Consider the following 25,665-nt stretch of genomic DNA (forward strand, 5'->3'; position numbering starts at 1 on the left):
GCAGTCCATGAGGAGAGCAGGGTCAGTATCATATCAGTCCAGGGAACCTCGATGCAGTCCATGAGGAGAGCAGGGTCAGTATCATATCAGTCCAGGGAAAGCCGAGGCAGTCCACAAGGAGAGCAGGGTCAGTATCATATCAGTCCGGGGAAACCCGAGGTAGTCCACGAGGAGAGCAGGGTCAGTATCACATCAGTCCAGGGAAACCCGAGGCAGTCCACAAGGAGAGCAGGGTCAGTATCATACCAGTCCAGGGAAACCCGAGGCAGTCCACGAGGAGAGCAGGGTCAGTATCATATCAGTCCAGGGAAACCCGAGGCAGTCCACGAAGAGAGCAGAGTCAGTATCATATCAGTCCAGGGAAACCCAAGGTAGTCCAAGAGGAGAGCAGGGTCAGTATCATATCAGTCCAGGGAAACCCGAAGCAGTCCACAAGGAGAGCAGGTTCAGTATCATATCAGTCCAGGGACACCCGAGGCAGTCCACGAGGAGAGCAGGGTCAGTATCATATCAGTCCAGGGAAAGCCGAGGCAGTCTACGAAGAGAGCAGGGTCAGTATCATATCAGTCCAGGGAAACCCGAGGTAGTCCAAGAGGAGAGCAGGGTCAGTATCATATCAGTCCAAGGAAACCCGAGGCAGTCCATGAGGAGAGAAGGGTCAGTATCATATCAGTCCTGGGAAACCCAAGGCAGTCCACGAGCAGAGCAGGGTCAGTATCATATCAGTCCAGGGAAAACCGAGGCAGTGCACGAGATGAGCATGGTCAGTATCATATCAGTCCAAGGAAACCCGAGGCAGTCCATGAGGAGAGAAGGGTCAGTATCATATCAGTCGTGGGAAACCCGAGGCAGTCCACGAGCAGAGCAGGGTCAGTATCATATCAATATAGGGAAAACCGAGGCAGTCCACGAGATGAGCATGGTCAGTATCATATCAGTCCTGGGAAACCCGAGGCAGTCCACGAGCAGAGCAGGGTCAGTATCATATCAGTCCAGGGAAAACCGAGGCAGTCCACGAGATGAGCATGGTCAGTATCATATCATTCCAGGGAAACCCGAGGCATTCCATGAAGAGAGCAGGGTCAGTATCATATCAGTCCAGGGAAATCCAAGGTAGTCCAAGAGAAGAGCAGGGTCAGTATCATATCAGTCTAGGGAAACCCAAGGTAGTCCAAGAGGAGAGCAGGGTCAGTATCATATCAGTCCAGGGAAACCCGAGGCAGTCCACACGGAGAGCAGGTTCAGTATCATATCAGTCCAGGGACACCCGAGGCAGTACACGAGGAGAGCAGGGTCAGTATCATACCAGTCCAGGGAAACCCAATGCAGTCCACGAGGAGAGCAGGGTCAGTATCATATCAGTCCAGGGAAACTCGAGGCAGTCCATGAGGAGAGCAGGGTCAGTATCATATCAGTCCTGGGAAACCCGAGGCAGTCCACAAGGAGAGCAGGGTCAGCATCATATCAGTCCGGGGAAACCCAAGGCAGTCCACGAGCAGAGCAGGGTCAGTATCATATCAGTCCAGGGAAAACCGAGGCAGTGCACGAGATGAGCATGGTCAGTATCATATCAGTCCAAGGAAACCCGAGGCAGTCCATGAGGAGAGAAGGGTCAGTATCATATCAGTCGTGGGAAACCCGAGGCAGTCCACGAGCAGAGCAGGGTCAGTATCATATCAATATAGGGAAAACCGAGGCAGTCCACGAGATGAGCATGGTCAGTATCATATCAGTCCTGGGAAACCCGAGGCAGTCCACGAGCAGAGCAGGGTCAGTATCATATCAGTCCAGGGAAAACCGAGGCAGTCCACGAGATGAGCATGGTCAGTATCATATCATTCCAGGGAAACCCGAGGCATTCCATGAAGAGAGCAGGGTCAGTATCATATCAGTCCAGGGAAATCCAAGGTAGTCCAAGAGAAGAGCAGGGTCAGTATCATATCAGTCTAGGGAAACCCAAGGTAGTCCAAGAGGAGAGCAGGGTCAGTATCATATCAGTCCAGGGAAACCCGAGGCAGTCCACACGGAGAGCAGGTTCAGTATCATATCAGTCCAGGGACACCCGAGGCAGTACACGAGGAGAGCAGGGTCAGTATCATACCAGTCCAGGGAAACCCAATGCAGTCCACGAGGAGAGCAGGGTCAGTATCATATCAGTCCAGGGAAACTCGAGGCAGTCCATGAGGAGAGCAGGGTCAGTATCATATCAGTCCTGGGAAACCCGAGGCAGTCCACAAGGAGAGCAGGGTCAGCATCATATCAGTCCGGGGAAACCCGAGGCAGTCCACGAGGAGAGTATGGTCAGTATCATATCAGTCCTGGGAAACGCGAGGCAGTCCACAAGGAGAGCAGGGTCAGTATCATATCAGTCCGGGGAAACCCGAGGCAGTCCACAAGGAGAGCAGGGTCAGTATCATATCAGTGCAGGGAAACCTGAGGCAATCCATGAGGAGAGCAGGGTCAGTATCATATCAGTTCAGGGACACCCGAGGCAGTCCACAAGGAAAGCAGGGTCAGTATCATATCAGTCCGGGGAAACCCGAGGCAGTCCACAAGGAGAGCATGGTCAGTATCATATCAGTCTAGGGAACCCGAGGCAGTCCACAAGGAGAGCAGGGTCAGAATCTTATCAGTCCAGGGAAACCCGAGGCAGTCCACGAGGAGAGCAAGGTCAGTATCATATCAGTCCAGGGAAACCCGAGGCAGTCCACGAGGAGAGCAGGGTCAGTATCATATCAGTCCCGGAAACCCGAGGCAGTTCACGAGGAGAGCAGGGTCAATATCATATCAGTCCAGGGAAACACGAGGCAGTCCACGAGGAGAGCAGGATCAGTATCATATCAGTCCAGGAAACCTGAGGCAGTCCATGAGGAGAGCATGGTCAGTATCATATGAGTCCTGGGAAACCCGAGGCAGTCCATGAGGAGAGCAGGGTCAGTATCATATCAGTCCCGGAAACCCGAGGCAGTTCACGAGGAGAGCAGGGTCAATATCATATCAGTCCAGGGAAAACCGAGGCAGTCCACGAGGAGAGCAGGGTCAGTATCATATCATTCCAGGGAAACCCGAGGCATTCCATGAAGAGAGCAGGGTCAGTATCATATCAGTCCAGGGAAATCCAAGGTAGTCCAAGAGAAGAGCAGGGTCAGTATCATATCAGTCTAGGGAAACCCAAGGTAGTCCAAGAGGAGAGCAGGGTCAGTATCATATCAGTCCAGGGAAACCCGAGGCAGTCCACACGGAGAGCAGGTTCAGTATCATATCAGTCCAGGGACACCCGAGGCAGTACACGAGGAGAGCAGGGTCAGTATCATACCAGTCCAGGGAAACCCAATGCAGTCCACGAGGAGAGCAGGGTCAGTATCATATCAGTCCAGGGAAACTCGAGGCAGTCCATGAGGAGAGCAGGGTCAGTATCATATCAGTCCTGGGAAACCCGAGGCAGTCCACAAGGAGAGCAGGGTCAGCATCATATCAGTCCGGGGAAACCCGAGGCAGTCCACGAGGAGAGTATGGTCAGTATCATATCAGTCCTGGGAAACGCGAGGCAGTCCACAAGGAGAGCAGGGTCAGTATCATATCAGTCCGGGGAAACCCGAGGCAGTCCACAAGGAGAGCAGGGTCAGTATCATATCAGTGCAGGGAAACCTGAGGCAATCCATGAGGAGAGCAGGGTCAGTATCATATCAGTTCAGGGACACCCGAGGCAGTCCACAAGGAAAGCAGGGTCAGTATCATATCAGTCCGGGGAAACCCGAGGCAGTCCACAAGGAGAGCATGGTCAGTATCATATCAGTCTAGGGAACCCGAGGCAGTCCACAAGGAGAGCAGGGTCAGAATCTTATCAGTCCAGAGAAACCCGAGGCAGTCCACGAGGAGAGCAAGGTCAGTATCATATCAGTCCAGGGAAACCCGAGGCAGTCCACGAGGAGAGCAGGGTCAGTATCATATCAGTCCCGGAAACCCGAGGCAGTTCACGAGGAGAGCAGGGTCAATATCATATCAGTCCAGGGAAACACGAGGCAGTCCACGAGGAGAGCAGGATCAGTATCATATCAGTCCAGGAAACCTGAGGCAGTCCATGAGGAGAGCAGGGTCAGTATCATATGAGTCCTGGGAAACCCGAGGCAGTCCATGAGGAGAGCAGGGTCAGTATCATATCAGTCCCGGAAACCCGAGGCAGTTCACGAGGAGAGCAGGGTCAATATCATATCAGTCCAGGGAAAACCGAGGCAGTCCACGAGGAGAGCAGGGTCAGTATCATATCAGTCCAGGGACACCCGAGGCAGTCCATCAGGAGAACAGTGTCAGTATCATATCAGTCCTGGGAAACCTGAGGCAGTCCATGAGGAGAGCAGGGTCAGTATCATATCAGTCCAGGAAACCCGAGGCAGTCCACAGGGAGAGCAGGGACAATATCATATCAGTCCTGGGAAACCCGAGGCAGTCCATGAGGAGAGCAGGGTCAGTATCATATCAGTCCAGGGAAACTTGATGCAGTCCATGAGGAGAGCAGGGTCAGTATCATATCAGTCCAGGGAAAGCCGAGGCAGTCCACGAGGAGAGCAGGGTCAGTATCATATCAGTCCGGGGAAACCCGAGGTAGTCCACGAGGAGAGCAGGGTCAGTATCACATCAGTCCAGGGAAACCCGAGGCAGTCCACGAGGAGAGCAGGGTCAGTATCATACCAGTCCAGGGAAACCCGAGGCAGTCCACGAGGAGAGCAGGGTCAGTATCATATCAGTCCAGGGAAACCCGAGGCAGTCCATGAAGAGAGCAGGGTCAGTATCATATCAGTCCAGGGAAACCCAATGTAGTCCAAGAGGGGAGCAGGGTCAGTATCATATCAGTCCAGGGAAACCCGAGGCAGTCCACAAGGAGAGCAGGTTCAGTATCATATCAGTCCAGGGACACCCGAGGCAGTCCACGAGGAGAGCAGGGTCAGTATCATATCAGTCCAGGGAAAGCCGAGGCAGTCTACGAAGAGAGCAGGGTCAGTATCATATCAGTCCAGGGAAACCCGAGGTAGTCCAAGAGGAGAGCAGGGTCAGTATCATATCAGTCCAAGGAAACCCGAGGCAGTCCATGAGGAGAGAAGGGTCAGTATCATATCAGTCCTGGGAAACCCAAGGCAGTCCACGAGCAGAGCAGGGTCAGTATCATATCAGTCCAGGGAAAACCGAGGCAGTCCACGAGATGAGCATGGTCAGTATCATATCAGTCCAAGGAAACCCGAGGCAGTCCATGAGGAGAGAAGGGTCAGTATCATATCAGTCCTGGGAAACCCGAGGCAGTCCACGAGCAGAGCAGAGTCAGTATCATATCAGTCCAGGGAAAACCGAGGCAGTCCACGAGATGAGCATGGTCAGTATCATATCAGTCCTGGGAAACCCGAGGCAGTCCACGAGCAGAGCAGGGTCAGTATCATATCAGTCCAGGGAAAACCGAGGCAATCCACGAGATGAGCATGGTCATTATCATATCATTCCAGGGAAACCCGAGGCATTCCACGAGCAGAGCAGGGTCAGTATCATATCAGTCCAGGGAAACCCGAGGCAGTCCATGAAGAGAGCAGGGTCAGTATCATATCAGTCCAGGGAAACCCGAGGCAGTCCACACGGAGAGCAGGTTCAGTATCATATCAGTCCAGGGACACCCGAGGCAGTCCACGAGGAGAGCAGGGTCAGTATCATACCAGTCCAGGGAAACCCGAGGCAGTCCACGAGGAGAGCAGGGTCAGTATCATATCAGTCCAGGGAAACCCGAGGAGAGCAGGGTCAGTATCATATCAGTCCAGGGAAACTCGAGGCAGTCCATGAGGAGAGCAGGGTCAGTGTCATATCAGTCCTGGGAAACCCGAGGCAGTCCACAAGGAGAGCAGGGTCAGCATCATATCAGTCCGGGGAAACCCGAGGCAGTCCACGAGGAGAGTATGGTCAGTATCATATCAGTCCTGGGAAACCCGAGGCAGTCCACAAGGAGAACAGGGTCAGTATCATATCAGTCCAGGGAAACCTGAGGCAATCCATGAGGAGAGCAGGGTCAGTATCATATCAGTTCAGGGACACCCGAGGCAGTCCACAAGGAAAGCAGGGTCAGTATCATATCAGTCCGGGGAAACCCAAGGCGGTCCACAAGGAGAGCATGGTCAGTATCATATCAGTATGGGGAACCCGAGGCAGTCCACAAGGAGAGCAGGGTCAGAATCTTATCAGTCCAGGGAAACCCGAGGCAGTCCACGAGGAGAGCAAGGTCAGTATCATATCAGTCCAGGGAAACCCGAGGCAGTCCACGAGGAGAGCAGGGTCAGTATCATATCAGTCCCGGAAACCCGAGGCAGTTCACGAGGAGAGCAGGGTCAATATCATATCAGTCCAGGGAAACACGAGGCAGTCCACGAGAAGAGCAGGATCAGTATCATATCAGTCCAGGAAACCTGAGGCAGTCCATGAGGAGAGCAGGGTCAGTATCATATGAGTCCTGGGAAACCCGAGGCAGTCCATGAGGAGAGCAGGGTCAGTATCATATGAGTCCTGGGAAACCCGAGGCAGTCCATGAGGAGAGCAGGGTCAGTATCATATCAGTCCTGGGAAACCCGAGGCAGTCCATGAGAGCAGGGTCAGTATCATATTGTTACACCTCGCCCTCGGCCGCGCCACGTTTCCCGGGTTCTACCTCGTTGCTCTCGTATGCGCAAGAACAATTGGGGAATTCCAGGTAACGCCAGAATAAGGGACAGGAAAGTGATCGCCCTTCATAAAGGGTTACGGCGCCAGCATGCGCCCTTCTTATCGCGCTGGCAGCTGCCATGGCAAATTTCTACACGAACTACAGTATCCAGAGAACCTGTTACGTTGTAGTTCTCGGCGTTGAGATGGGAGCCTCATTTTCAAACGGTAAGCCTCTTTGTTGTTACTTATTCCACAGCGGCATACAGAACGCTGCTTCTGTTTGAAGTTACAACCGGCATACTTTCCGAAGTGCTCTCCCTGTATCTTGAATTGTGAAGTCCTTGTTTTTCCCGTGTACCGACCCTGCCTGCACACGGACTCCTTCTCTGAATCCTCGATTGAACTGTTTTCTTGACCGCCCGTGTACTAGACTCCTTGCCTGCTTCCGGAACTCTTGGACACTGATTCTGCTGTGTTTCGTGACCGCCCGTATACCAGACCCCTTGCCTGCTTCCTGGACTCTGGGATAGTAACTACTCCGGTAAGAAAGACTCTAATTGGAATCCCATCTTCTGTGGAGTTCGACTTCATTCCTAAGTGCATCTTTTGAACGCTTTGCTGTGGTGCACCATCCCGAAACCAGTGCGACCCTCGTTCCGTTCGGGGATAGCTACCTTACTAACCTCCCTTTTTTTTTATTTTATTCTTTCGTTGTTTCCCAGGACTCTCTACGTCAATCCTATTTCCATCAGGGGTAAAGTATAGTTTTCTTGGTTTTTCCATACTGAAGAATTATACCTTAGCCATATACTAAAGCCTCTCTACTTTATAGGTTGCTCCGGTTCTTTTGGCTTAAGGGGAGATTAAACCAGGTACTACTAAAGGGGAATAGTCTTGGGAAAAAACCAGATTCATTATTGGCAGATTGTTTAACTTGTTATCCTTTCCTTTACAGCCTGGGTTTGAGACGGTCTGTTCTCCCCGCTTTTTTGATCGATCGGTCCCCTTGTCTGTACAGTTCAGCAGGTGGTCATATCGGTTTAAAGAGTTCATTCCCTCACAGAGAGGAGGCTTGGGTGGAGGCTCCAACCCTAGCTCCTTCAAGCAACTCCCCAGCAATAGAGGTCCGGCCTGTTTACGTACTCTCCATTCCGGTGAGTAACACATATCAGTCCAGGGACACCCGAGGCAGCCCATGAGGAGAGCAGGGTCAGTATTATATCAGTCCAGGGAAACCCGAGGCAGTCCACGAGGAAAACAGGGTCAGTATGATATCAGTCCGGGGAAACCCGAGGTAGTCCACGAGGAGAGCAGGGTCAGTATCATATCAGTCCTGGGAAACCCAAGGCAGTCCACAAGGAGAGCAGGTTCAGTATCATATCAGTCCAGGGACACCAGAGGCAGTCCACGAAGAGAGCAGGGTCAGTATCATATCAGTCCAGGGAAAACCGAGGCAGTCCATGAGGAGAGCAGGGTCTGTATCACAGACTATGACCAGCATAAGAATTCAACATCAGAATGCAGGGTTTATCCAGGCCAGTCTGAGGTAAGCAGGCCAGTACTGTAGGCAGCAATGCATGCCAGAACAGATGGCCACGCATAGGCTCATCCTAACCTAAGACAGGTAGAAGCTGGTGACTTTATCACAGACTACCTTCCTGGGCCTCTTGTAATCGAAGCTTGGCCATTCTTTTCTGGCAGGTCCACGCGACTCTCCAGACCAAAGATTGACCCCTTTTCAGTCCCTGTGGTGTTCACAGGCAAGGCCTTCTGATCTGCATAGTTTGCCTTATTGAACTCAATGGGGAAACTTTTTTAAACACTCATCTCTTTAAAAATAATTTATCTATCTGAAAACTTGTACTTTATAAATGTTTAGAAAGGGGTTTACCATTTTAGCAACAACGTTTACATTTGTATCATTTACCTGTGTTTTTTTAACAAACTTGTTTGAATTTGTGAACTATGTCTAACACTTTTAAAGTCTTACCTGGGGTGGGATGGGGGAGACGGACTAGAGCAAGCCCCTCAAGTCAGCCGGCTGTGCCCTGAGTGTCGCCCTCTGGGGGAATGAAATGTTATAATTTCATTCTTCATGTTGTGGTTTGATTGGACCTTATTGGGCATTCTGTGACTCCATTGGATATTCAGCAGGAAATACCAGAACTATTTAATATTGTGATTTTTAAATGTTTTAAAGTGTTGTGCACATTTTAGGATGCGCAAAAACTCATAGGGCCTCATTACGACCTTGGCGGTAACCGTGCCCTTTTTAAGGGCTCGGCTGCCGCTGGTAATGATTTTTTACCGGGTTCAAGAAAGGTAATTGCCCTTTTCTTGGACCCGTGAAAAATCAATTATTTGAGTCCCATAGGGCCCAATGGGAATGGGGGGGATGCTAACAACAGGCCTGTTAATAACGGGCCCGTTGTTAGCATCCTGGCCTGCTAGCAGGTCCCGCTTTTAACCTCTGGTCAGACCAGACATGAAAAGCGTGACCCGCTAGCAGGCCTCGTAATAGGGCATCCCGTAATGAACGTGCCTGTCCCGTACCGGCACCGTTCATTACGGGGGCGCCAGGGTCCTAATGAGGCCCATAGTATTGTGTTGCACACTACTGAGCTTTATTTAGACCCACAAAGCTACAGTGTTCTAAGGTGTTGTACATATATATTATTATATAGTGGATGGAATGGACAGAGCGGATGAAATGCGAATGTAAATGTTAACACGCCCCACACGTGTATCACTGTGTACCCTGCCTTCCTGTTCCCCATGCTGTTGCTATATATCCGTATCCCCCCTCCTGTCGCTGTAAGCCCAGCCCCCTGTCTCTATGTGTCCGTGTGTCACTATGTTCCCTGACATCCTCTGCACGTGCCTGGTCTCGGGCACTTTAAAGATGACCATCATATCACATCACTACACTCACTCTCTACTATAAACCATCATTCAACTAGAACACAGCTATACCCCTGACTAATTCGGCCTAGATGTTCGCATGCGAACACGACCCCATGAACACCTCATCACCCTATAAAACGCAGTCAGCTGAGCACATTCTGGCGAATTGCTCACACATGCGTCCTCCAGGCCTAACGCAGCCAGAGCCCAGTCTGGGTGTCCACCCACCAGACTGCACACATCTAACTGATATCTTGAGCACCACACCGAACGCTAGGATGCAGCTACCATCCGGCAATTACATCAGCTGCACACATATCTGGTGCACCCACGCACCCTACAACACCATCTCTCTCTACTGACCAGAACTACAGTTCCCAAGGCGTTCAACCTACCAGCGCTTTGAGGTCATACTAATGATATATAGAGCGCTATTTAAATGCCAAGTAACATAACATAACATATAATATATTTTTATAGTGATTTTTGCACAAATATAAAAGCATACTTTTTACTGCCATCTTTGCACAAGTATAAAGGTATACCTTTTATTGCCATGTTTGCAAAAGCACAGAAGTACATTGATTGACCTATGGCCAAAAGGAAAACCCCAGTGGACGTGTCCCTTTGACCTAAATGGGCAAAAGCCTACTTACATCAGAAAATTAATAACTGAGTGTAAGGAACTCATGGTGGCAACAGTAAAGACAGACACAAGTGATCACAGATCAAGGGTGTTTATTAAGCTGTATATGCAGGTTGGAAAAACGCCTAATCTAAACCTAAATCTAAGATGGGAGCAAGCATTAACCATGAAATAATAATAAGGCAGTCCTAGTGGCGTCTTGTCAAAATAAAAGGGCCTACACTAAAAAACGTATTGCCAATCATTACAACTAAATACAAAAAGAGTGTGGGATGGTGTTCACAAGAAAGAAAGAAGTATTCACAAATGATATGTCAGGATGTGGTAGCCTGGGACAAGGTGGGACTCCTGAGCAGAGCACACGCCCGAGTATTCCCAGCACAAGACGACAGCTCCGTTCTCAGGTATCAGGACCACTGGTGGTTAAGTCTCTTTTTCTACAAAAAAAGACTCTTGCCTCCGAGGACCTCATGTGTTAAAAAATAACAACCAAAAGATTCCTTTCTAATGTACGTTGGGTGATGACTTCACCCCTGTGTCCTCCTCTTTTGGGATCAGACCCTTATCTTTTGCCATTCAGTGTCGTTGAGTGATGACTTCACCCCTGTGTCCTCCTCTTTCGGGATCAGACCCTTCTCTTATGTTTGCCATTCACGTGTCGTTGGGTGATGGCTTTTCACCCCTGGATTCCCCCCGAATGTTAGCCTCCCTCTGTCAGGTTCACTCGCGTCAACACAATGATATTTGCCCAGCACAGTTAATAAAAGACGCTGCCAGAGATTTATCTCCTTTCATCTCCAAATTTATTAATGCCTCCTTCTCCACAGGTAATATCCCCGCCAACCTAAAACAATCCTGGGTGCTCCCGCTTCTCAAGAAGCAGACACTAGACCCTCTCATCCCTACCAACTACCGTCCTATTACCATGGTACCATTTCTATTAAAGATACTGGACAAAGTGACCTACACACAAATTCAAAAACACCGTGAACTACATAAGTTACTGGGAGACAGACAATCCGGCTTCCGTCCATTACATGGAACCGAAACAGCCCTCATTGATTTAAAGACCCAAATAGATGAACTGAGAGATCAAGGAAAGACAGCACTCCTACTCTTACTTGATCTCTCAGCTGCATTCAATCTTGTGGACCACATGGTCCTCTGTAGACATTTGGACTCTGCTGCTCACTTCTCTACCCAGGCCATCAGATGGATAGAATCCTTTCTGAGTGAGAGAACTATGCGTGTCTTTTCCCCTTCGGCTGCAGCAGACCCCATACCGATCACATGTGGAGTCCCCCAGGGCTCTTGTGTCTCCCCAACCTTATACAATATATTCACCAAAACCCTTTTTGATGATTTGGACCATCTAGGTATCACCTACACTAACTATGCAGATGATACACAGAGTGTATCTCATCATTCAGGCATGGATGGCATCCCATGGTCTACGCCTGAATGATGATAAAACAGAGCTGATCATTCTGGACACACAGGCCAATATCTACAAATTAGGCCCTGACTACTCCGAGTTTAGCATAGACAGCAATGTCATTAAGGTCTCTAGGGAAGTAAAAACGCTTGGTTTTTACCTTGATTCTACTGTCATTCACTAAACAGGTCAACTCCTTAGCATCAGCTACAGCCTACACCTGTAAATTGATAAGAGCAGGTAAACCTTTCCTATCCAATGATAGCTGTATGATCCTAGCAAGAGCCTTAATACTCTCCCGACTCGACTACTGTAATGCACTCTACAGTGGTGCCAACAAAGCCATTATCCAAAGGCTTCAAACTTTACAAAACAATGCCCTTAGAGCGGCACTTGGCATAATTAAAAGGGAGCATATCTCCTCTATCAGACGCCAACATAAATGGCTTTCTACTGTTGACAAAATCCATCTAAAAATGATCTCCCTGAGCCACAAAGCTCTCAATAATGCTGCTCCCAGCTACCTGTCGGACAAAATGAAGAGAAAAATATCCAGCAGACCGACAAGAACTGTCAACTCCAACTGCCTGGCAGTACCAAGATTTAAACTCGCCAAAATTGGCGGCATCAGTTTCCCTGTGACAGCTGCCAAACTGTGAAATGCTTTGCCACATAACCTGAGAGTAGACCAACCATTCTCACGATTCAGAAAGAACTTTACCAAACATATCAACACTAACAATGTGTAGTCAGCCCCTTAGATCCCTCTGTACCCTTAGCCTAACTGAACTGTATATATGTTTTATTATAATGCGATCAATATTTGTATATAACCTAAACACAGATTGTAAACCTCTCTGCATCCTATATATTAATCGTTCTTAACCATTTGTCTATACCGCATCAGTGTAAATATGTAAACTGGACATTTCTGCACTATTGTAAATTTTGTAACATTGGAATTTCCAGATTCTTGTAACATTGTAAGTCTTGCATATTCTTTTTCTGCTGCGCCCGGTTACCTTTGGGTCTGGAGCGCACTATAAATTAATAAACAAACAAACAAACAAACCATGTTCCTTTTGCTTTCTCACTTTTCGGATTCATCTCCCTTAGCTTTCCAATGTTTTGTCGGTCAAACACTTTCGACTGTACAGAGGATTTTACTAGACCCCTCTATGACCACTTTGCCCTTTTCCTTGCGGCTCTCCCAAGGCCTTCTGGTATCTGTAGTTTTTACAAAAGGGAGATCAACTAGAGTCTCTTGAGTAAGCACCCATGGTGTTGCCGGAACCCTATGCAGCTGGTTTTCCCTTAATGTCAACAGTTCTTTGAACGTCCCTTAATTTGCCTTTTGCGACTTTCATTCTACGCAGTTCGGTTTATCGGCTCTCACCTCGACTCACCGGCTGTGATGAACCGCTTGGCTTTTGTTGTCTCTGGAGTCAAGGCCGTTACCATGGTAGCAAGTGTCTCTCCCTTTTCTGATTATGAGTGTAGGCGTGCTCCGTGTACCGTTTACATCTGCTGCAACACCCGCAGGCTATTGTTCTCTGTCTTACGATTCCTTCCACAGAGGCTTTGCGGGTCTGGGTCGGAAAATGCAGGGTCACTTCGCTCAGTGGCGCCCTTGCAGTTCTCGCCGCCTTTCTCCTCATCTTGAACTGCCGTGCTTGGCTCGCTGTCTCGTCATGCGGTCTGCCCTGTTCGTCGTGTGGAAGGGAAAGTGCTGTGAGTTGTGTGTGATTCTGGTCAGTTGCCTGCCTTTGTCTGACCCTTGTATTGGGAAATGTCAGGTAAACGGCTCTGGTGTTAGTCCGTTGTCTTTCATGGTTTGTTTGTTTGTTTATTTTATTTGTATGGCGCACCGAACCCGTAGGTATCTGGGCGCAAAGGTTACAAGAATACTTTAAGCTTGAGGTTTACATACATTGCAATAATAAGATATACACATGATACAATTGGAAAGTATAAAGAATATCAGGAGAAATAAAGAAAAATGATGAGGACACTGCGTTACGCGGGCCAGAGGTGAATACAGGAGGCAGAGTAGAGGAGTTAGGCCGGAGTAAGAACTATGTTAAATAATACAGTGGAATGTTCAGCGACAGACAGAAGGTGACAGAGTTTACTTGTTGTTTGTTCTAAGCCAGTTTAAGGTTAAGGTATTGCCCCTAAAATTGTGGAAGGATTGGTCGCCTCTCAGTGAATATGGGAGTGCTTTCCAAGTCTGTGCTGCCATGACTGGGAAACTACTTCCCCCAGATTCCCCCAGATTTTTTTAGTTTGAATCTAGGGGTGCCCAGACAGAAGGAGTTGACTGTTCTAGTGGGACGGGATGTAGATTTCTTGACTATTCTCTCCGCCAGGTGCAGCATTGTTGAGGCATTTGTGAGTTAGAGAGGCAGTTTTGAGCAGGATTCTGTCATTGATGGACAGCCATTTGTTTTTTATTCAGAATGTACTGACTGGCACCTAGGTACAGGGTATTGCAATAATCCAGCTTCGAGAGTATAAAGGCGTTAGGTACGATGATGTAGCTTTCCTAGGATAGGAAAGGCCTACAAGGCCCGATTAGCTTGCAGGTGATGCCATAGTATTGATTTATTTAATACTATGCAGCTCCACGTGGTCGTGGGGGCTCCAGGGACTGGTGGGGGCTCCCGCCCTCTCCACCTCGGATGAGGAAAACTTCTGAATGGTTAGGGGCTAACAGGGCCTTTATCTGGCCTTTCTCATTAGCCGGCTCTTCCGCCCGCCAGTGGATGTTACTGCCTATTATTCAATGTAGTTGCCAGGCAATGAGCCTAACGAAGCTTCGTTCTGGCGCCGCATCACGCCGCATCGCGCCTGTCATTTTGGATCCAGGCAGCGAATTCAAAGATGGACATCAGGGCACCACTCTGCTGGCAAGGAGCAGTAAGTGGGTGGGGGGGTTAGCAGGCCTCAGTGCGCAATGGGGGGGTACAAATATAAAAGCCTCACCAATAAACAGCGGCGGCGTGCTTATGTGTCGGAAAAGGGGGGCCTATGGGGTATAGGGTTTGCATATCCTATGTGGTAGGATGGGGAAAAGGTGTTATAAGAAGGGGGATACTGCATCTCACCCATCGGTGTCCCACTTCCAACTCCTAAGGACCTCCCATCCAGGTGATCCTCCCTCACTGGTCCAACCCCTGGAACTGGCTCCAATAGCGATGACCGTGTCCTGGCTTCCAGGATGACAGATCCCAGGGGACGAGCTAGGGAGACACCTTCAGGTTTCTCACATACCCTTCCTCCATGTGATGTAGCCACATTTGTTGCACAGGGGAACCGGGAAAGAAAATCTACATTTCCCTGGTCATTTCCTTTTCGGTGTTCCACAGTGAAACAATAGGGTTGTAGGACTATTATATCATATCATATAAATAACCTACCATATATCATATCGTAGGTCTAGAAACCATTGCAGGATCCGAGGTTTGGAGTCTTTGCATTGGCTAATCCAAACTGGGGGTGAGTGATCTGAAACGAGTGTGAATTTCATCCCAATAGGTAGTATCTAATATGGATGATGGCCCACTTCATGGCCAAGGTCTCTAGTTCCAACACAGAGTAATTTCTTTCACGTGGTCATGGCTGGAACGATCGAGATTGCAGAAGAACAAAAGCTGCCCTTGTGAAAGCAACAAAAAAAGAAAAAAGACAGAAACGTTTAAATATATGGAGGACCACTGGACTGCATTGCTTTATGCCATTCAGACTTGAAATGCAAAGGAATTCTGGCGTATGGTGAGATCTGGCCCAAATCTACAAAGAGACCGGATATGGGGCCTCATTACGAGTATGGAGGTAATGAAAAAAGGAAGGCGGAATGGCATTACCGGCATCGTTAACGGGTCCGGCCCATTACGAGCCGACAACCCGCCAATACCGCCACCGCCCATACCGTGCCCCTTCTTACCGGCATGCGCGCGTACACGCGCCCCTTCACGGCGCCAATACCGGGATGCCGCTAACAGGAGGACATCACAAGTTACACGGGCATGCTCTTACCGCCATCACAATGGCGGTAATTAGGGCCTGCACGACGGCGGCAATACAGGCATCGCCGACCACCCGCAAATAGCAACCCGCAGTGCAGGCAACTGCCACAGGTGCACACAATTACCACAGGTGGAGTCAATGGAGCCTGTCCCAGTACAAAATGAGTACACACACACACCACACTCCTTCCTGCACCAAAATGATCCCACTAGCTATTGCAATCATGGGGCTGGAGGACATGCCTGTATGACATGTCTGTACTGCTACAACAACAGCAACAACAACTACAGCTACAGCAACAGGCAACAGGCAACACAGAGGAGTCGCAGGAGGAGAAGGAGGGAGAGACAGGCCCAGCAAGTTCCACTAGTGCAGCCAGTGGTACAACGTAGGCAGCCACCAATCCCTCGCATCAGACCCAGTCCATTCAATCTAACCTCTGAGCAGATCCACACCCTGTATCGGTTGGACCGGGACACCATCACCACCATAGTGGACATGATACACGATGACATCGTCAGCCTGATAGAAATCCGCACTGCCATCCCCCCTCTACTAAAGGTGGTGTCTGTGCTCCACTCCCTGGCCACAGGCACCTACCAGCACACAGTGGGCCAGCTGCATGGCATATCACAACCACTCTTGTTCCACATGCTGTCCCAAGTGCTTGATGTCCTCCTGAAGCATGCAAGCATCCACATATCCCTACCACGTACTGGCCAGGAGCTCGCTGACACCAAAATAGGCTTCCATGCACTGGCAGGCATGTCCGATTGCTTCGGCGCCCTCGACTGCACCCATGTAGAATTGGTGGCCCCTCATGCTAATGAGGTGGTGTACCAAAATCGCAAGCAATACCACTCCATCAATGTGCAGATGGTATATGAATCCAGCAAGATCATCACACATTGTTGCGTCCGTTATCCCGGATCCACACATGATGCCACGGTGCTGCGTAACTCCACACTACCCCGCTACATGGAGCGACATGCTGGACGACGTGCCTGGCTGCTTGGTGAGTTGCCTGACTGGCCCATGGCAGTGCATCGGGGTTGTGAGGTGGGGGGATGCATACTCCACCTGGGTGGGAATGGGCGGAGAGTGGACACTGCACTCAGAGCTTAACACTGTTGACCTGAACATCCCAACCCGAACATGACACATCAATGCCATACATAAGATCAATGCCGTACATCAATGACAACATGCAAGACGCACAAGCAGGCCACCATGGGTATGTCAAGCGATGCATGACTGAACATGATTACAACTGTGCCAATGTCGCTAATGTGAATAGGTACAGAGTAGCATACACTGCAATTATGGGTGGCAAGACATCGTTCCGCATCCACAGTACATCCGCATCAGCATGCAAGTGCACACCCTGCATCATCTGTACAACACAATCCACACTAGCAGACCATATTGCAGTACACAATGCATCAAATAAATCTATGTGCATAAGTACAGGGACATGTGCATGTCAACACCAAATAACTGCAGCCATGGCCGTTAATCCTAAAGGTGTCAGCTCAGATTGACTCACACATACCTCTTTGTGCTCCCATGCAGGTGATGGAGGCTTTCCCTTGACAGATCCCAGGGGACGAGCTAGCCCCTGGGCGGAACCCGCGGAACAGGCACGAAGAGGAGTACAATCGGGTTCATACCTGTACCCGTGTCGTGATTGAGCAGACCCTTGGCCTGTTGAAGGCACGGTTCCGTTGCCTAAGCAGGTCTAGTGGAGCACTCCTTTATGGCCCTGAGAAGGTGGCAAAGATCACCATGGTCTGTGTCATGCTGCACAACATGTGCGTCTGGAGAAATGTACCACTGCCACCTGACATTGACATGCATGCACCGGGTGAGGATGATGAGGATGATGGAGGAGAAGCAGCACCCCTGCCATTATGTGATGCACAAGATGGCCGTGCTGTGTGCCAATCACTGATTGACGATTACTTCTGAACCACAGGGACGTTGATGGTTATGTGTCAGTGCTACACTGAGCAATGGGACCGTGTGGACATGGCCATAGGGTGTGTGTGGAGTGGGGCACTTTGCACTGTCATGAATTGAATGGACACACATGAAATGAACAATGTCCAGGCATTAAATGATATTGAACACAACGGGTGTATTAAGAAAAATTACAAAATAGTGCTTCTCCAGCATGGGGTCTGACATGGATTCACATGCTCATGAATATTCCCCGTCGTCAGGCTGTGAATCCACGGTAAAGAAAAAATCAGTTGCAGTTTCTTTTCTGAACTGTCTTTCTTAGTAGTAACCAATCACTGGTCTCTGGGTCATACTGCCCCCAGCCAATGACTGCCCTCTCCCTAAGCCCCTCCCGTGACAGCCATCCTCAGATTTTTACTGCACGTTCAAGTGTTGGGAGTCCTCGTGTTATAGCTCTCGAGCTTTTACTGCGTTTTGCGATTTTTCAAAGCGTTTAATCTCTTTTTTTCGGTCAATCGAGCCTCAAGCTCCACCGTTTCTACTTCCGATCAACGGGGACCCGTTTCGGAATTTTCCACGCCCCTCAAGGGCGAAGTTCTCGTCGAGTTACGCTTTTGGAGGATTCCAGAAGCCCTTGAGGCCTACCCCGAGGACATGGCCCAGGACAAAGGACACTCGACACCCGGATCCAAGCTGTTCAGGAACTGCCCTGGATGCAGATTGCAGAATTTCTTCAAGGAGGACGAGCATTCCAGATGCTCTACTGCCTGCACGAAGACAAAACGCACGTGGAGAAGGACTGTGCGTTTTGCAAGAACTTGTCGGAATGGACCATGAAGCATCGACGTATCCGCCTCACCAACTGGCTGGAAGGAGGTGAGAAGAAGAAGAGGTCTGAGCAGTCTTCTAAGTCCTTTGAGGGTGCTCCGGCGACGGGGGCCCAACAAAAGGCTAAGCACCGCAAGTCTGCGGGCACCGAGAGCGCCGAATGGTCGGGCTCCTCGGCTGCCAGGCAGGGCGCGCTTTCACCGACGCCATCAAACACGAGCCAATGCTCTGGCTCGGGAAAGAGGAAGTCGGAGAACCCGAGTAAGCTTCTGGAGAAGCTCTGGTCGATCCCGACAGAAATGGCCGAGGGGGAGCGAGGCGGTGACCCTCCTCCCAAGGTGAAGGCCTCAAGCGCGCCTAAAGTCGTGAAGGCCCTAATTCACCTGGCTAAGGCCTCTATCGAGGGAGTCGTGGCGGCCCTGGCCACGCCTGTGGAGGCTACCCTAGTGGAGGCGACCTCGGGGCCCAGAGTTTCCCTGCCACCGCGGAGGGAATCATCTTTTCAGCCCATCAATAAGACCCCCGTGAGAACCCCGGTGGAAAAAGAGGGGGGGTGGCTATCACAGACACAGATTCAGCCTCTGAGGAGGAGCTGGCTGGGGTTGTGAAGGTCTTCAACAAGAAGTTTGAGGAGGTCCGGTCCCACGGGAGGGATCCCGACGAGGAGGACGAAGAGAGCGACGGTGGTGCCGACGAGGTTCCCGTGGAGGCAGAGGATTCCACTCCCCAACCGTCGCGCCTGTCGCATCCGGTACCCGAGCCTCAGGACAACTCGGGAGCCATCTTGATGGCGATCCAGGCCTTATGTACGGAGATAAGGACCAGGTTGCCCTTAACCCCAACGGACGATCCAGCGGAACCTGGCCCTTCGGGGAGCCCTCCAAGCAAGCGGAGAAGAGCCATCCCCCCCGCCTTTCCAGCCTGCACGGCCCTCGCAGCCTTCATCCCCTTCCTCGGATCCTAGGGAGGACACAGGAACGGAGACGGACACGACGGGGATGGATGACGACGGTGGTGACGACGGGATGGAATTTCCATCACCACCACCTCCTCGCGCCCGACGAAATTGGCTCCTTCCATGCCATGATTGCCAGGGCATCCGAGCTCTTCTCGCTATGCCCTGAAGAACAGAAGAAGGAAGGTTTCCACTATCAACGGCGTGAGGCCAAAAGGAAGACGGTCCTCTCGAGAAGAAGTACCGGGTCCCTGATTCCGCCCCCACCATGCCTTAGGGCTCAGCCAACCCTGGATTCGGTCGTCTCGGCGGCGGCCAAGAAGAAGGCGGCAGGGGCTACGGCTTCGTCTTCCACCTCCCCCCGGATGGCGAGGGGAAGAAACTGGATGCCATGGGGCGACGGGTCATCTCGTCTGCGGCGACGACGATTAAAGCGGCCAACTCCTTAGCGATTGTGGCCTGTTACGACAGGGAGCTTTGGTTTAAGATAGCTCCTCTGCTGGACTTCCTCCCGGGCGACAAGAGGGAGGAGGCCCTAGAGACCCTGCAGGAGGGCGAGGTGGCGTCGGACCACACCAAAACGGTGGCCACGGACATTGCTGACACCGGCTTCCGCCAGTTGGGCAACGGTAATTGTCTTCGACGGCGTGGTTGGCTCAAGGCGACTGATTTCCGCCAGGATGTGCAAACCAGAGTTTTGGACATGCCCTTCGAAGGGAATAACCTATTTGGCAAGACAGTGGACGAATCGCTGCAGGCCATCAAGACCGACACAGAGACGGCCCGGGCGTTGGGGGTTTTGCAGCAACGACAGCCGCCCTTTTGGAACTCTGGAGGCAAGCAAGGTGCCTCCAAAGGATTCGGCGGCAGCTCCTCGACATATCGCCAGACGGCCCGCTCCTCATCGCAGGAGGCCTACAGAGGACGCAGCAAGTCAGGAGGATCTCGTCGTCGTCGCCAAGGAGGCCAAGGCTGCAAGGCCGCTGCCAAGCAGGACTGAACCGGCTGTAGCATCGGGCCCCCACCTGAGCACCCTGGTGGGAGGCCAGCTGGCGAAGTTTGTCAGCATGTGGGAGTCTATCTCCACCGACCGATGGATGCTGGATGCCCTGGCCCGCGGGCACACTCTCGAGTTTCTTAAGAAGTGCCCCCGCATTCCACCCGTGGCCAGGAAGGAAAACCACGTCCCCCAACTTCTGCTGGAAGTAAGGGCGATGCTGAAGAAAGGAGCCATCAAGCTTGTCCCAAAGAAGGTCCGAGGCTCCGGAGTGTACTCACGGTACTTCCTCGTAAGAAAGAAGACCAGCGGTTGGCGACCCATCCTGGACCTTCGTCGTTTAAACAAGTACATTAAGGCCCAGAAGTTCTGGATCGTTACCCTCCAGCACGTGCTGGGGCAGCTGGAGGAGGGCAACTTCCTATCGTCGCTGGACTTGGAGGATGCCTACTTTCATATCCCCATTCTAAAAGGACATTGAATGTTTCTCAGATTCGTAGTCCAGGGACGGCACTACCAATTCAAGGCCCTTCCCTTCGGATTTAAGTAGGACTCCAGGGTATTCACCAAGTGCCTGGCACCGGTGGCAGCACGGCTGTGCCTGCAGGGGATGCACGTCTACCCCTACCTGGACGATTGGCTCATCCGAGCAAAGACAAGAGAACTCACCGTTGGGCACACAGCGAAGGCCGTCAAACTGTTCACTGACCTGGGCTCCTCCATCAACTTCACCAAATCCCAACTGGTTCCTTCGCAGGTCGCACTGTTCCTGGGAGCCAAGCTCAACACAGTGGCGCGACTGGCCTCCCCGTCGGAGGAAAGGACAAAGGCCATCATGGACAAGGTGCAGCGGCAGTTGGCCATGGATGTGGCCAGGGTGAGGTCCATCAAGTCCCTTCTCGGCATGATGTCCTTGTGCATCTACCTAGTGCACCTGTGCAAGCTGCGAATATGACCACTGCAAGAGTTCCTCGACGTCCGGTGGATTCAAGTGGCGGGCAGCTTCGTAGACAGGATCCCGCTCAACAAGGCCTTCCGCCAGGCGATCCGGTGGTGGGGCGCCCGCACACATCTGACGGCGGGTGCAGACTCCCAGACCCTGGCGCATCTGGAGACGGTGACGATGGATGCCTCCCTGGAGGGGTGGGGAGCGCACACCAGAGATCTCTACGCAAGAGGCCTTTGGCTCCCGGAGGTGAGGTCACTGCATATCAACATCCTGGAGCTGCGAGCCATGATCTGGGCTCTCAGATTGTTCCTCCCGTCCCTCAAGGGCAAGGTGGTGAGGATCTTCACCGACAACACCACCACAATGTTCTACATCCGGAAGCAGGGAGACACCAGATCCCCAGCCCTATCCAAGGAGGCCCAGGATCTGTGGCACTGGGCCGTCGGCCAGGGAATGTTTCTGGTACCCTTCCAGCTGGCAGGAATAAAGAACACCATCACTGACTCACTCAGCAGGGAGCTGCGCTCGTGCCACGAGTGGGAACTGCGTCAGGATCAAGTAGATCTACTCTTCCAACGACGGGGCAATCCCTAGATCGACCTATCCGTGACGGCGACAAGCGCCAAGTGCCGGAGGTTCACCAGCAGGTTTCCCCAGCCGGGGAGCATGGGCGATGCCTTCTCATTCCCCTGGGGCGGCCTGTTCCTGTACGTGTTCCCGCTGTTGCCGTTGCTGTTGCGACTCATCAACCAGCTCAAGAGGTCCCGGTGCAGGATGATCCTCGTCGCACCGGCGTGGCCAAGACAGATCTGGTTCCCGGACCTTCTGGACTTGGCAGCGTCCCCCCCCAGTCAAGCTGTCGACGGACGCGGATCTCCTCGCCAGAGAAGGAAGCGCCATCCTCCATCACGACCCAGGGTCGCTGAAATTGCAGGCCTGGCTCCTGCAGCACTAGAGTTTGGAGGGTACGATATCCTGACGGACTGCAAGGAGGTGCTTGCCAAGGCCAGGGCGTCCACAACTCTTAAGTGCTATGGACATAAGTGGAAGAGGTTCTCTGTCTAGTGCGGCACACAGAAGATTAACCCTCTCGGATTACGGCTCCTCAAGTGCTGCCGTACTTATTGTTGTTGGCCAAGGCGGGGCTGGCCCATGCCTCCATCAAAATCCATCTGGCAGCCATCTCCCGCTACACCAGAACTCCGGGGTGCTCATCTCTGTGGTCTCATCGCCTGGTGAAGGAATTCATGAAGGGACTGTTCCGATTGTTCCCGCCGTTGAAGGCTCCGGCCCCGGCGTGGGAGCTCAACGTGTTGCTGACCAGGCTCATGGGGACGCCATTCGAACCTCTGCATTCTGCACCATTGAAGTTCCTTGTGGCCATCACTTCTGCACGACGAGTGGGAGAGATCTAGGCCCTCTCTTGTAAACCTCCGGACCTGACTTTCCACGAGACGAGGGTGGTGCTGAGGATGCATCCCTCCTTCATGCCCAAGGTGCCGTCGGACTTCCATCTCAACGAGCCCTTGGTGTTACCTGTCTTCTTCCCGTCGCCTTCGTCGCCGGCCAAGAGGACTTTGCACTCGCTGGATGTAGCTAGAGCTCTGAAGTTCTACGTGGACCGCACAAAGAGTTTTCGGAAGACATCACAGCTGTTTGTGAACTTTGGCCCTGTGAACCAAGTGAAGGCCCTCTCAAAGGCTTCCATTTCCAGATGGCTCTCCGGCTGCATCATGCACTGCCACCGGTTGGCAAAACGACCGCTGCCCGGCCATCCGAGAGCCTATTCAACCAGAGTGATCGCTGCTACCACTGCGTTCCCATCTGGTGTGCCCCTGTTGGACATCTGCAGGGCTGCTATGTGGAGGTCGACGCACACCTTCACGATATTCTACTGCGTCAACCGGGATTCCAGGGAGGAGTCCAGAGTCGGCCAAGCAGTGCTGCGCAACCTGTTCACCTGAAGGTGGGCCTGGTGAGGAGGTAAGAGATGCTTAATGTTGAGTTGATGAAATGCTTAATGTTGAGCCTTGCCACCTCCCGTGGTTGTGCATGTGTGTACTGCTATGTATTCCTGTGTGTACTGCTATGTATTCCTGTATTCATGAGCATGTGAATCCATGCCAGACCCCATGCTGGAGAAGGAACAAGTTACTTACCTGTAACTGTTGTTCTCCAGCATGGGTCTGTCATGGATTCACATGCGAACCCTCCCTCCTTCCCCTCTGCAGCTCTTCGCTTGGTCCTACTGCCACTTTACGTGCTACCAAATCTGAGGATGGCTGCCAGGGGAGGGGCTTAGGGAGAGGGCAGTCCTTGGCTAGGGGCAGTATGACCCAGAGACCAGTGATGGTTACTACTAAGAAAGACAGTTCAGAAACGAAACTGCAACTGGTTTTTTCTTTACCGAGGATTCCCAGCCTGACGACGGGGAATATTCATGAGCATGTGAATCCATGCCAGACCCATGCTGGAGAACAACAGTTACAGGTAAGTAACTTGTTCCTTCCTCCCTCCACCATTCACACACCCTTCCCCCTCCCCCCAAAACACCCAAACACCACATACCCCCCAAACACCCCATACTCCCAAATAAACACCCCATATCCCCCAATAAACACCCCATACACCCCAATAAACACCCCATACCCCCAATAAACACCCCCTTAATTCCCTCTACACCACCAACACCACCTCCCCCCCTCACCCATTGTCATCCCACACTATTTCCGGGCTTTTATTGTGTCCGCGGGCAGCATTTCTGTCTGCCATGCACTGCGCCTCGTCATCCGCACAGGGCTGGAGGGAGCAGAGCTTGCAGGTTTGGACGATGGGGTGGATGCGGATGGGATTTGCACCGCCGGTGCAGGTTTTTGGCGCTGCATGTGTTGGAGCATGCTGGTTAGGACCTGTGTGACGGCCCCCAAACTGTCACGGATCATGATTGCACTTGAATTTATGGCCGCAATGGTCCCAGCATTGGCCTCCCGGATCTCACGGGCCTCTCGGCGTGTTTCCTCGCCGTCAGCCACATATTGGCGCACCAAGTCGATCATCGAGTCCTGCCAGTAGGGGCTGTGGAGGTAGAGGGTGCTGCGGCTGGGTGGGCCATTGCAGGGCTGGCCTCTGGGGTGGTTGTGAGATCTGGACTGTGCAGTGGAACCGCAGAATCCAGCATGTGGCTGGACAGTATGCCCCGAGTGGTGTGTTGGGGGTGGTTGGGGGTGGACGGGGGGCTTGGGGTGTGGGGACATTCCACATGGATTGTGCCATCAAGGTCCTCAAACTCCTCCACTTCCAAATCCGCATCGCTGAGTGGGGCTGTGGCTGCTGCCTCACCCACTGAACTTGTGGCAGCGGACTGGGTGCCATCAGCCTCCCCTTCAGCTGTTGTCGGCAGCTCAGAAGTCGCAGTCTTGTCTTCTGCTGTGGTTTCCTCATAAGCCTGTCTGGCTGGTGCACGTGCCCTGGGTTACACTGTGGACTGCGGTGCTGCCACGGAGGTGGAATGGCCAGTGCCCTGTGGTCTGGCCCTGGATGTAGATGGCCTTGGGGCAGGGTCCTGACTTTCACCTTCTGCATCAGTGCTTGTGGGGGAAGAAGAGATGCATGGCATCAGTGATGTGTTACATGCAAGATGCATGAGTTGTTGCTGTACAGTATTTCATTTCTCATGCATTGCAATCTTATAGGTGTGTCACACAGGGTACTTTCAAGGGGGGGGGGGCATATTGGCATAAGCCGTGGTGTCTCCATTCGGCACTGATGCGTACCAGGTGGCATGCCAATGTATGGAGGTTTGTGTGATGTATGACATGCAAATGGCCCCTGTGTGTTGGGTGTCTGTTGGTAATGGGATTGGCACGCAGCATGCATTTCATTTTGCCAGAGTTTGGGCCTCCACCTGGACATGGATCTGTATATGTGTGCATGATGGGCCATGCATTGGCTTGGCTAACTTTCACATCTGTTGTACTACGTCCTGGTTTGGCCTACTGGGGTTTGCAGGGTCACTCACCTCCATCACGCGATGTCGCGGCACCCGTCTCCATTTCCCCAAAACCCTCTATGGACTCCATTTGGATAGTCGTGCTGCAGGTTTCTTCCCAGCGCATCAGTTTCACTGGTTAGTGGGCACCCCCGCCTGTGGCCATGACCTCCCTGCGATTGCTGGACAGGATGTTCCGGAGCCTGAGATGGAGGTCGTCCCATCTTTTTTTACAGTCTTTGACTGTGTGGGGGTGGTGCCAACCGCTGACACCTTGCGCGCAACCTCCTCCCAGATTTC

General features: G+C 51.8%; 1 protein-coding gene across 2 annotated transcripts in view; it reads right to left on the reverse strand.

The window, feature by feature from the left end:
• LOC138564070 (zinc finger protein 345-like) overlaps positions 1 to 25,665 on the reverse strand; it is a 439,931-nt gene that overhangs the window by 407,098 nt on the left and 7,168 nt on the right. The gene's annotated exons all lie outside the window — the stretch shown is intronic.

This window comes from Ambystoma mexicanum, chromosome 1p (genome assembly GCF_040938575.1).
Source record: "Ambystoma mexicanum isolate Mex_15411 chromosome 1p, UKY_AmexF1_1, whole genome shotgun sequence".
NCBI classification, from domain to species: domain Eukaryota; kingdom Metazoa; phylum Chordata; class Amphibia; order Caudata; family Ambystomatidae; genus Ambystoma; species Ambystoma mexicanum.